The 11,389-nt window shown below is 38.8% G+C and overlaps 1 non-coding gene across 1 annotated transcript; it reads right to left on the bottom strand.

The window, feature by feature from the left end:
- Positions 1–10,940: 10,940 nt before the first annotated feature.
- Positions 10,941–11,047, bottom strand: LOC141670050 (small nucleolar RNA R71). Its single transcript, XR_012554300.1, has one exon. It is a non-coding gene; the product is annotated as a small nucleolar RNA R71 (small nucleolar RNA).
- Between the last annotated feature and the right edge of the window lie 342 nt (positions 11,048–11,389).

Here is an 11,389-nt window from a genome sequence, read left to right as displayed (position 1 = left end):
GATGATAGAACGTCGAGAGGTTGAGTGTTATGGTATAACCGGTATTAGTATAGTTTGCGTCGTGGTACGAGATTCTTATATTACGAAATAATTTCAGATAGCAGAGATGGCCGACTCTTTTGTTCCCGTATCAGCTGATCACTCAGAGCCTTCAGTTGGAGCACCAGCATCGGATCTACGACTTGTTATTCCACCAGCATTGGCTATTCTACCTCCACCGGTATTGCAGCCCGTACCATTGCAGGGTATTCCACCTCCAGGCATGAGGCCACCTGTCAGAGGACCCCCACCTGCTGATTCAGGCTTTACTAGTCATTCAGTCACAGGAGTACCTTTCCAGTTCTCTTCCTATCCTGTCCCATATCATCAGCTTGAGGCTTGCCTTATGGAGCAGCGATTCCTACAGGGTCAGATCTAGGAGTTATTGCATATCATGCGTACCAAAGAGATGGGGAGTGGTGAGAGGCGACTTAGGGAGAGGCTCCAGGCATTTCGTAGAGCAGCTGCTGTGAGGATTGTTGAGGCTACACATGAGGACATCACCCCTGATTTCCTAATGGAGTGGGCTAAGTGGGTTCTAGAGGAGCTTGAGGAGATAGGAGGTCCAGATTTGCCATGAGCCAGAGATTCCGAGATGGAAATGCTGAGCAGTGTTGTTATGATTATGTAGTATCTACAGTAGTGTGTAGTGTGTATCAGAAGACTTTTGAGTTGTATTTATAGACTAGCGATGCTGACTAGTGAGTAGGTTGTTGTACCCTTTTTGCTTTGACTTTCGAAGCGTCTTTACACTTGTACTACCCTAAAACTTTTGATCTATATATATCAGTACCTTTTTCCTTTCCAGCACTGTCATTTATTTTATTGCACCTATTTTACCTTACCTTATTTATTGCACCACTTATACCCTGTGATACCATGTGCCCTGTTTTCCATAACTGTTTATATTCTGTAAAGAAGCATGCAATTTATTTAGTCACAACTGTTTTCAAAAAGAGATATTCCTGTTTTACAAAACCTTTCTTTTATACAAAGATTTGATTCAAAAGCTAAATAAATTGATTGATTCTTTATAGAAAATGCCTCCCAGAAGAAATACCCGCACCAACACCCAGAATGAAGAAACCAACAAAAACAACAATAACAACCAAGATGATACAAACCAGAATGTGAACCCAGGACCCATGGACCCAGCAATAGCCCAGATTCTTCAAATCTTGGCCCAACAAACAGTTCACCTGGCACAACAACAACAAAGACAGACCAATCCCCAGGTAACTTTCAAAACTTTTCAGGCAATAAACCCACCAGAATTCAAGGGTTCCTTAGAGCCAATTGAAGCAAATGTTTGGTTAAAGGAAATAGAAAAGGCATTTGCCTTAGTGAAAGTAAAAGAGGAACAGAAGGTTGAGTTTGCAAGTTACTATCTGAAGAATGAGGCCACCTATTGGTGGGAAATGGTGAAGACATTGGAAGGCACAGATGTTATTAGTTGGGAAAGGTTCAAGGAATTGTTTTTAGAAAAGTATTTTCCTCAGTTTGTTCAGGATCAAATGGAGCTGAAGTTTTTAGAGTTAAAGCAAGGGAATATGTCGGTAACAGATTATGAGGGGAAGTTTGAGGAATTGTCAAGGTATGTGCCGTCGTATGTTGATACTGATAGAAAGAAAGCTAAGAGATTCCAGCAAGGCTTGAAGCCATGGATCAGGGGGAAGGTAGCTATTTTTGAATTGGATACCTATGCCGGGGTTGTACAGAAGGCTATGATCGCAGAGACAGAGAGTGAGATGTTCCAGAAAGATAAGGAAAGCAAGAAAAGAAAAGTTGAGGGAAGTGAGGGTCAGTCACAAACAGGGAAGTTTCCAAATTTTAAGAAGGGCAAGTTTCAGCCAGGGAGAAATTTTAATTTCAGGAGACAAAATGTAGGAGACGGAGGCCAGGGCAATCGTCCAGCTAATGTGAATCAGCCGAATCAGTTGAGATTAACTTTTCCAGATTGTCAAGTATGTGGAAAGAAGCATGGAGGAGTTTGTAACAAGTTGAATGTGGTATGTTTTAAATGCAACCAGAAAGGGCACTATTCAAGGGAGTGCCGAAATCAGCCAGCAAATAAGGATCAGCCTATCCGGAATCCAGCAGTGAAGGTTCCAGTCATTGGATTTACATGTTTTAAATGTGGGAAGCTAGGACATATGGCCAGGGATTGCAAGACACCAGCCCCAGTCAGTAATGCATTGAGGATTATGGGATCTACCCCAACAGTGAATGAGACTCCGAGGGCTAGAGTTTTTGACATGTCGGTGAAGGATGCGATCCAGGATACGGATGTCGTGGCAGGTACACTTAATGTGAACTCTTTATGTGCCAAAGTGTTAATAGATTCGGGAGCAACTCGATCGTTTGTTTCACAAGATTTTGTTAGTAAATTAAATTGTCCAGTTGAGTGCTTAAATGAAATAATGACTGTGGAGTTAGCAAATCAAGAACGTGTAGCTGTGAATCAAGTTTGTGAGAATTGTGAGGTTGAGATTTTTGGTAGTAAGTTTTGTGTAGATTTGATACCATTTAAGTTAGGAGAATTTGATGTGATATTAGGGATGGATTGGTTATCTAAGCATGATGCTCAGATAGATTGTCGAAATAAGAAAGTAATGGTGAAAACGCCAGACGAAAGAATAGTAACGTTCCAGGGACAAAAGCAGGTAAAGAAGTTCTTAACGATGATTCAAGCCAAGAAGTTACTACGGCAAGGATGCGAGCATTTCGTAGCATACGTGATTGACAAAAGTCAGGAGCCAGCGAAACTTGAAGATATCCCAGTAGTGAATGAATTTCCAGACGTATTTCCCGACGAATTGCCAGGACTTCCTCCAGATAGAGAAATTGAATTTGCAATCGACTTAGCACCTGGAACCGAACCAGTATCCAAGGCCCCGTATAGAATGGCGCCCGTTGAGATGTAAGAGTTAGCAAAGCAATTACAAGAGCTGTTAGAGAAAGGAGTAATCAGACCCAGCGTATCCCCGTGGGGTGCACCGATATTATTTGTCAAGAAGAAAGATGGAAGCATGAGACTGTGCATTGACTATAGGGAGCTCAACAAGCTGACAATCAAGAACAAGTATCCGTTACCCAGAATCGATGATTTGTTTGACCAATTGAAGGGAGCCAAGTACTTCTCCAAAATTGATTTAAGATCGGGATATCATCAACTGAAGATCAAACCAGAAGATATACCAAAGACAGCTTTCAGAACAAGGTAAGGACATTACGAGTTTTTAGTGATGTCTTTTGGATTGACCAACGCCCCAGCAGCGTTTATGGACCTGATGAATAGAATTTTCAAAGAGTATTTGGATAAGTTTGTTATTGTGTTTATAGATGATATTTTAATCTATTCAAAGACGGAAGAGGATCATGCGGAACATGTGAGAACGGCTTTGGAGATTTTAAGGAAAAAGAAGTTATATGCTAAATTCTCGAAGTGTGAGTTTTGGCTATAAGAAGTTCAGTTCTTAGGACACATAGTCAGTAACGAAGGGATCAAAGTGGACCCGGCAAAGATCGAAGCAATTACGAATTGGGAGAGACCGAGAACACCCACTGAGGTAAGAAGTTTCTTGGGATTGGCAGGATATTATCGACGATTCGTTCAGAATTTCTCAAGGATTGTCACACCATTAACAAAGCTTACACGAAAGAATGAAAAGTTTATATGGAACGACAAGTGCGAAGAAAGTTTCCAGGAGTTGAAGCAGAGATTAATCACGGCACCTGTTTTGTCACTTCCAGACGATCAAGGGAATTTCGTAATTTATAGTGATGCTTCTCATAAAGGATTAGGATGTGTTTTAATGCAGCACGAAAAGGTGATTGCGTATGCGTCAAGACAATTGAAACCACACGAACAAAAGTATCCTACTCATGACTTGGAGCTAGCAGCTATAGTTTTTGCTTTGAAGATTTGGAGACATTATTTATATGGAGAAAAGTGTGAGATTTTCACGGATCACAAAAGTTTGAAATATATATTTACCCAGAAGGAACTTAATATGAGGCAAAGGAGATGGTTAGAATTAATCAAGGATTATGATTGCTCGATTAATTATCATTCTGGTAAGGCGAACGTGGTGGCAGACGCGTTAAGTCAGAAGGAAAAGTTAAATGAGTTATCAGTACCTGAGGATATATATAAGGAATTTCAGAAATTGGAATTGGAAATTAGAGTTTGTGAACCTGAGGAAGCGAAAGTGTACAGTATGACTTTCCAGCCGGAGTTGTTGGAGAAAATAAAGAAATGTCAGAAAGATGTAATGGATCAAAATATAAATCGTTTGGTAGGTGAAGAATTATGCACGCAGAAGGATGATCAAGGCATTTTGAGATTTTCATCTAGAATCTGGATTCTACCAGTGATGGAGTTAAAGAATGAAATTTTACAAGAAGCACATAGTTCAAGATATTCCATCCATCCAGGGAGTACCAAAATGTACAGAAATTTAAAGAAGAATTATTGGTGGCCAGATATGAAGAGGGAAATTGCGGAATGGGTTAGCAAATGTTATACCTGTCAGAGAGTTAAAGCAGAGCATCAAAGACCAAGCGGATTGCTACAGCCATTGGAGATTCCAGAGTGGAAGTGGGAACATATTACCATGGATTTCATAGTTGGATTACCAAGGACAAGGGCTAATCATGATGCCATTTGGGTTATAGTGGATAGACTTACCAAGTCAGCTCATTTTCTGCCTATAAATGAAAGATTTTCGCTCGACAAGTTGGTCCATATGTACCTAAAAGAAATTGTAGTTCGTCATGGAGTTCCAGTGTCTATCGTATCTGATCGAGATCCAAGGTTTAATTCAAGATTCTGGAAGAGTTTTCAAGAATGTTTGGGAACAAGACTGAATATGAGTACAACTTATCACCCCCAAACGGATGGCCAAAGTGAAAGAACGATCCAGACAATCGAGGATATGTTACGTGTTTGTGCTATTGATTTCAAAGGAAGTTGGGATGAATATTTACCTCTGGTAGAGTTTGCTTGCAACAACAGTTATCATGCCAGCATTGGAATGCCACCCTATAAAGCCCTTTATGGACGCAAATGTAGATCTCCCATATATTGGGACGAAGTAGGAGAACGTAAGATACTTGGACCTGAACTGGTACAGCAGACAAAGGAAGTTGTTGAACTTATCTAGAAAAGATTAATAGCCGCTCAAAATTGTCAGAGGAAATATGCAGACCAATCAAGGAAAGACATGGAATTTGAAGAAGGAAGCTTGGTATTACTGAAAGTATCACCATGGAAAGGACTAACGAGGTTTGGAAAGAAAGGGAAGCTAAGCCCAAGATATGTCGGACCTTTTGAGATCCTAAAGCGCGTTGGCAAAGTAGCTTACGAATTGGCATTACCTCCGCACATGGAGCACATTCACAATGTTTTTCATGTATCGATGCTCAAGAAATATAATCCAGACTCCAGGCATGTAATAGAATATGAGCCAATAGAGCTTCAGGCAGATTTATCATATGTAGAGAGTCCGATAGAGATTCTAGAGGCAAGAGAGAAAGTATTGAGAAATAAAGTGGTAAAGTTAGTAAGAGTATTGTGGAGAAACCCAAAGGTTGAAGAGTCAACCTGGGAGTTAGAAAATGATATGAGAGAAAAATACCCTCATTTGTTTTCTTAGGAGATTCTGAGGACAGAATCCTTTTAAGGGGGGAAGGATGTAATATCCGGGATATATCGTGTAATTATTTTTGCTATTATATAATTATTATGTGTGTTCAGTATATATTCTGTGAGTTAATTGTTAAGTGTTATCTGTACTTGAATATTCAAAAATAATATTAATTGAGTATTTTAATTTTTATATGTCCAAAATAAAATATAGATAATTGTCATATCTTCCTAATTATTTTTATGTTGGTTTATGGATTTATAAGAATCATATGAAATTTCTAAAATCTTTTTCCGGGTAATTAAAATCTATTTTATAAAAACGGGAACCAACTGACGTCAACCGTTGTTATGTTTTTGGAACCCGAAACTCTTTCGAGAACTCCTTCCTAACCTAATTGTAATATTCCGAGCATTTTCCATGTTTCGACTTTTTCGATCCGGCTTACGGTTTGTCCTGCGCGGGTCCCGGCGCAACATTTTCGATACAATATTCGTTTCGGTAAATCAATAAAACCCGTATTTTCGATAAACGGGAGCTTTTTATTAAACTATCCCAATTATCACTTCGTAATACGTGTAACCAGGCGCTGAGACCAAGACCGCAGTACAAATTGTACTAATTTGGATAATTATCCCGAAAACCGATACCGTTTGGATCAGTTTTTACAAATAAACGTACCATTTTATATCCGGAATGATCCAACGGGATACAAATTTTCCATAATTATAAATAGCCTTTTACCGTATTTTATTTCGTATCAAAATCATTTGCAGATAGTTAATTATATAATTTTCAGAGAAAAGCCCTAATTTCTTAAAACTGTTCTAAGAATCAAACAGCAAAACGAAGGCGTTACCGATCTCTGTTTTCAAAGCTTGAGTAACCAAAACGAAGGATTTGAAGTGTTCTATCAGATTCTGAGCTTTGTTTCACTGCAGAAATCAAGAAGAGGCAAGGCGTAGGAAAGGGAAACAGGTAGTTGAGGAGTAAGACGATTGTGATTGAAAGCAAGTGCAGGATAGTAAGCTAATATCAGGCAAGTGTTCTGAACTTTCTCGAGATATTGTAATTCCTGATAGTCTTGTTGACATTGCAAGTGCTTTGAAGCACGGAAACCTAAATCCTGATTTCAGTTATTGTTCTTGAGCTATGAACCATATTCTTTCTAATCCATTGATTATTGTATACCCAAACAAGAACCACAAATCTACGATACTACTCCACAAATACATACAAACTAAATACCAGACACTGAACTGAATTATTATATACTCAATCCATGATATCTTATGCTTTGAAAGACCAAATCCTTGAAACCCTGAAACGTTGTTTCCTTTGTTATCCAATTCTTTCATTACCCAGCATTCAAGCTTTAAAAGTACCTTGTTGATCCTTACAAGGATTTAAACCCTTTCATTGTTAAACATTTATTGTTGTTAATAATTTCGGTTATTGTTTATTATTGCATATTCTGTTATTATGTTAGAATTGGATTGTTTTTATAAAATTGTGGACCAGATTCGTGGTCAGACCATATAATGGTCAAGTTAGGCCAATGTGTGCCTTGGATCCAGTAGTTAGAGCAATGCTGTGTGCCTTGCTCGGGGTTAGTGCGTGACTGATCAGCAGCCTAACCTTGGTTTTTAAATTAAAAGTATAATATCCAATTCTAAATCATAATCCAATGTTCACTTGATATCATAATCATATTCACCTGATCATTATTCTCAGTTTTGTCATTGTGACTTGCTGAGCTAGTTAGCTCATTTGTGCGATGTTGTTTATATTCTTTCCAGTTAAAAAGGAACCAGTTGGTAGCGAGGATCCCCAGTCCAGCGCGAGAGCTAGGGGTTCAGGTTGAGAAAGCTGAGCTAGTAGGCTTCTTTTGGGATAATTTAAGTTTGTAAAAGTTTGTAATAATGTTTAATACTCGGTTTGAATTTGAAATAGTTGGGATTTGAACGGTTTGTAATATATTAGTGTGTTTGGCTTGTGTGCATACTTTAACCTGTTGCGGTCCGTGGTGATTGGTAAGTAGGGTCATTGCATATATTATTATTATCTTTATTATTGTTATAAGCAGGTTATAATTAAGGTGTTTGTGTGGACCCCAAACTTCTGACCCGGGTTTGGAGGGCGCCACAGGAGTAATAAGGTTGGCATCCATTGCTAGTGAGTCAATGGATGTTAGTGATGTTGTAAAGGAAAGATTATTTAAGCAAGAATATAGAGTTGTTATAAATTCTATTTCCTTGGATGCTGAGACATTTACTCACCCTGTTATAGCCTATCAAACTTTGGCTGCTCAGGGCAATGAGGAGGGTGAGAGGAGTTTGAACTTAGTTCATACTACTGCATCAATGCAAAGGGACAAATATGCCATTTCAACCTTGCCTCTATAGCTGATGTTGATTCAGATTTTGGATCTGCCCATGATGATGATGATGATTATGATGATGAAGACTTTGATGAAGAAACTGGAATGAACATAGGGGAAGATGCAGGCCCTAGTTCTACAACAGATGATCCTCACTGGATGTTTAGCAAGGAATGCCACTACCAATGTTGTTACAAGGTCACTTCTTCAAGCTCATCTAGAGTCCCTCCAACTTCACATAATTCAAAATCTCGAATAGGATCTAGAGTTGGATGGTCTAAAACTCTCCATTGATGAAGTGAAGAAGGATATGTATACAAGGTTGGATGAGAAGCTTCCTGCATCCACAATGACAAAAATATAGCTAAAGCTCAGGATGAAAAGTGACATAGCAAGAAAGATTGAGGCTTTAAGTACAAGAATGTCTAATGTTGAAGAATCAGTGGCCAAGATACTTCAAAATCAAGAAACTCAAGCTCAATTGCTCCAACAGCTGATGGCTGCACAAACTTCAACTCCTACACTTCAACTTGATGATAATAAAATGGGGAGAAGGATGTGCATGTTCAAGTTTCTAAAGTAATAGTTCCATCTATTACAATGCCAAAGCCATCATCCAAGGGGGAACTAGATAACATAGATCTCATCAATCTGGCCACAACTGAATTGAAGATTAAGGAATAAAAAAAGAAAATTGATGAAATTATTGCTCAAGTTTTTGGCTCAATTGCAAGCCAATCTAAATATGTGAAACATATCACATAGTTGAGGCCTCTAACTCTAGGAGAAATGAAGCTGGGGAATGGTGCAAAGGGAGAAACTTCAATATCAAATGAATTCAAGCCCATTGTGGTGCTTAATAAGTGGATTTTATATCCACTTGGAATGCTTTATTACAAGCTTAAATTGGTGTTTTGGACTCAAGTTGTTGGTATTTTGATGTATTTTTGTGTTATTGCATTTCAGGTATCAGTTAAATGAAGAAAGGAGATTTTAAAGGAAATATGATAAAAATTGATCAGATTGGAAAGCCAAGGCCATTGTCAAGTTGTAGAGAATCTCGTTAGCTTCGCGTGGGCAGTTGAATCGCCTAATTTTGACGAGTAGAACTCAAGTTATGGCCAAAACAAGATTCATCAGAAATTTTTCCAGACAGGCTCCAGGCGCCCATCCGGGATGTGGGGCGGCCACCCGGGATGTGAGGCGCCCGCCCGGAGAGCTGAGGCGGCCGCCCGAGGCGCGGTTGGTCGCTGATTTCGCTGAAAAAGCTTTTTTTGAGTGGAATTTGACGATTTTAAGGGTCCAGGTCCACTAGGGACGTATATATACTTAAAAAAAAGGGGGTTCATCATCCAGGAAGATTGGGATACCAAGGAGAGGACCTAGAAGCACAAAACAACTCCGAAACAGAAGATCTTGTTTTCAACTTGTGATTCTTTGAATTAGTTATAACTTTGGATGCTCGTTTTCGTTCTTGTTGAACCTAGATCTCATTTATTCGTATTTTATTTATTATTCAGTTTATTAAGACCTTGTTTATACCATGCTTTCATTGGAACCCATGGTGATGATGAGTTCAATTATGGGCTAATCGTTGTCATGAGGTTCTAGCGGATTTACTTATGGATTTCAATATTTAATTTGTTTCGATATCTTAGTGTGTGGTGATTGATTGATATCCTAGTATTGGTTGTGCTTATTCATCTTATGTGCGTAGCTAACATATAAGATAGCTTGTTAATCTCTTGTGAAGCGATAGTGAATCTTGAGATTTAGAACTTGCCATGCTAGCATAGGTTCATGTATTTTTTATGCATGATTCGTAGGTAACTCTAACCATTTTACTTGCCCTATGTAATCATTATGGATAACTTATGCTTAAACCGTTATGTTGTCAAATTCTATAGACATATAGGGTCTCAATATAATTGGTGTCTATTCAGCTTCTATCTCTTTTGTGGATGTCTGGTAGAAAGGTACTCGTGCAACGAAAGTTGGCGTTTATTAGTTTCATGTTATTTGATTAGTGTCATCACCATCACATGCTAAGGTTAAGAACGAAAAGGCTATTGAATGAAGTAGTAATAAAGTTAGAATCCCATTTTTGTCATATATAGTAATTCAACCTCAATTTTCTTAGTTAATGTTATTTAGTATAATCTCTTAGTTTAATAAAAACCCAATTTGTTATTTGTCTTAGCATTGAGCGATAACTATACATTATTGCATAGGTGCATAAATTAAATTTAACCTAAACCAGTCTCTGTGGGAACGAATCTGATTTATCTTATACTACTTGCGAACGCGTATACTTGCGTGAATATTAGCGCGTATTTTTTCCCTAACAAGTTTTTGGCGCCGCTGCCGGGGACTCGGTGTTAATTTTTAATTTATGTGCTTTTCATCAGTGGTCGTTAAAGTTCAGTGACTCAGATTCTTTTACTTTCACGGTTTATTTGTTTGTGTTTCAGGTACTCATTATAATGGGAGATCCAGCAACACGAACGAAAGCCTTGATGGATTTTTCTCAACCCAAGATCAATGACATTCAATCTAGCATTGTCCGACCAGCTATCACAGCTAATACCTTTGAGATCAAGCCTGGAATAAGTCAATGGGTGCAGAATTCAATCCAGTTTGGGGGTTCTCCAACTGAAGATCCCAATATGCACATTAGGGACTTTATTGAGATCTGCGACACCTTTAAGTTCAACGGTGTTTCTGAAGATGCTGTGAAGCTGAGACTGTTCCCATTCTCTCTGAGGGACAAGGCTAAAAGCTGGTTACACTCTCTACCAGCTGGTTCGATTACTACTTGGGAAGATCTTGCTCAAAAGTTTCTTACTAAATTCTTCCCTATGGTGAAGACAACTGCAATCAGGAATACTCTTACTCAATTTGCGCAGCAATCAGGAGAATCTTTATATGAAGCTTGGGAGCGCTACAAGGAGATGCTTAGGAAGTGTCCTCATCATGGAATGCCTGATTGGATGATCATCAATTATTTCTACAATGGGTTGGGAGCACAGTCCAGACCCATGCTCGATGCAACAGTAGGTGGAGCCTTATGGGCGAAGAGCTATGAGGAAGCTTATGATCTAATTGAACTGATGGCTGCTAATGAATATCAGTATCCAACCCAGAGATTACCACATGGCAAGGTAGCAGGAGTTCTTGAAGTGGATACAGCTACGACTATCATTGCTCAACTAACGGCGTTGTCTATGAAGATCGATTCTCTGGCTAACTATGGTGTTAATCATATAATTAGTGTTTATGAGCTGTGTGCAAGTTCACATGCGACAGAGCAGTGTGCTATATC

The sequence above is a fragment of the Apium graveolens genome, chromosome 6 (assembly GCF_009905375.1).
Source record: "Apium graveolens cultivar Ventura chromosome 6, ASM990537v1, whole genome shotgun sequence".
In the NCBI taxonomy this organism is placed as follows: Eukaryota; Viridiplantae; Streptophyta; class Magnoliopsida; order Apiales; family Apiaceae; genus Apium; species Apium graveolens.
This window is presented reverse-complemented; position numbering and strand designations above follow the sequence as displayed.